Raw genomic sequence first — 2,403 nt, 5'->3', positions numbered from 1 at the left:
TGACGCTTTTGGGACGACAACTAAAATTGCTGAAAATATATTTATTTGATTATTAAGATTAAAATATGAGTCACTAACGAGTCTCAATTTGTGACTCTTTTGCGACTGAAACTTTTTGTAAATTTTTGGTCTTTAATAAGTCGCAAATATGAGACTATTTACCGTCTATTTTATTCTGTTGTAAATTACCAACATTTTAGCCACTGAATCCCATGTAGTCGCATAATAGTTGCAAAGTAGTCACAATAGCTTCTCAAAGTGTAGTGACCAAAAAAAGGGTCACAAACTACGTGTTTTCTTGTAGTGAAACAAAACAAAAACAAAAGCAAGTTGTCAAACATAAACCAAAACACACAAATGTTATAGAAAAAGCTGCAAAACCACATTGATAACTTCTAATACCACTCTTCTGATCCCATCATTTTAACTTCAACAACTCCTCCTTCTCACTTCTTTGTTACGACTTTGAAATCCACCACCCTCCCAAAAAAAAAAATTCTCATATTTAAATCCTCCTCTTCACTATCCAAACATCAACAGTTTCATGTTCTTAAGGCCTCAAACTCAGGATCTTCTACAGATGTAAAGAGAACAATTTGGCAAAACATTTCTTCCTCAATTTTCTCGTAGGCGTTTTGACAAACGTTTATGTGGATCCACATAAAAAATCTCTAACATTGTCTCAATGGCAGCTGGCCTCTGAGACCTACTCAACACATTTTAGGAAGCTGCTCATGAGTTTAACAAGGACGAAAATTTGTTTGAATTTGTATTGGAGAAGGGACGTGCCAGATAAGATTAACTCCTTCAGAGTTTGAGCTTGTCATCGGTGAAGATATCAAGGAAGAAAGACGTATTTTGATCTCATAGTTGAGAAAAAGAAGGAACTCCAAGGTGTATACATCTTCAAATCCACCTTTCATCAAGCTAGAGACCTCAAGCTCAAGGTATATGTTTGGATTACCAAATATCTTATTCATGTATCTTAAATATTTTTATCTATTTTATGTTGATAAATGAGTTGAAAATCAATTAAAAAACCTTTTGAACAATTTCAATCTAAATTTATTATAGAAAGCATGATATGTACATATCTAACTGTTTGTCAATTTTTATATTTATCTCTAGTGTTGTACTAGATTACACATGTCTTCTTTATTTCCATATTTTTAAATTAAATTCACATATATAAAATAAAAGTTTTGATGGTTTTACAGAAAAAAAATCATGTTTATTCGTAAAGATTTAAAAATATCAGTTACAATTTTTATTTATTTCTTAGGTTAAAGTGATTTTTTTGAAATGATATGTATCATTAAAAATAAATTTAGTAAGAATATAAATTTAGAAAGAAATAATTAGAATGAAAAGTATTCAAACTTAAATGGAGTGAAATATAGTAAAATAAAATAAATGAAAAATCATTTAATTAATCTATAACCACATAACTGGGCTTAATGTAACATTTCCAAGTGCTTGATTTCAGAAATAAATAAATCAGAACTGTAAAAATCATTCTCATTATTTTCGTACATAAGTAATAGTATATATATATTATATATAAGAGAAGTTATGCATTGTTATCAGAACTCAAAAGTTATATGAAAGTTGTGAAAACTATACAATTGAGGCTTGAATGTGGTGTTTTGGTAGAGAGAAAGCACAAAAAACAACAATATTTTCAAACTTTCAAAAAAAAAAAAAAAAAGCTGCAAAACCACATTGATAACTTCTAATACCCATCTTCTGATCCCATCATTTTCACTTTCAACAACTCCTCCTTCTCACTTCTTTGTTACGACCCTTAAATCTTCCACCCTCCCAAAAAAAAAAATTCCCATAATTAAATCCTCTGCTTCACTATCCAAACATCAACAGTTTCATGTTCTTAAGGCCTCACACTCAGGAGCTTCTCTAGATGGTAAAGAGAACGATTTGGCAAAACGTTTCTTCCTCAACTTTCTCGTAGGCGTTTTGACAAACGTCTATGGGAATCCACATTAAAAATCTCTAACATTGTGTCAATGATAGCTGGCCTCTGAAACCTATTCAACACATTTCAAGAAACTGCTTACGAGTTTAACAAAGAGGCAAATTTGTTTGAAGTTGTATTGGAGTAGGGACGTGTCAGATTAGATTAACTCCTTCAGAGTTTGAGCTTGTCATTGGTAAAGATATCAAGGAAACAAAGACGTATTTTGATCTCATAGTTGAGAAAAAGAAGGTACTCCAAGGTGAATACATCTTCAAATCCACCTTTGATCAAGCCAGAGACCTCAAGCTCAAGGCATATGTTTGGATTACCAAATCTCTTATTCATGTATCCTAAATATTTTTTTTATTTTATGTTGATAAATGAGTTGAAAATCAATTAAAACACCTTTTGAACAATTTCAATCTAAA

Source organism: Camelina sativa, chromosome 1, assembly GCF_030686135.1.
Source record: "Camelina sativa cultivar CO46 ecotype springtype chromosome 1, ASM3068613v1".
Lineage (NCBI taxonomy): Eukaryota > Viridiplantae > Streptophyta > Magnoliopsida > Brassicales > Brassicaceae > Camelina > Camelina sativa.
Note: the sequence above shows the minus strand (reverse complement) of the source record.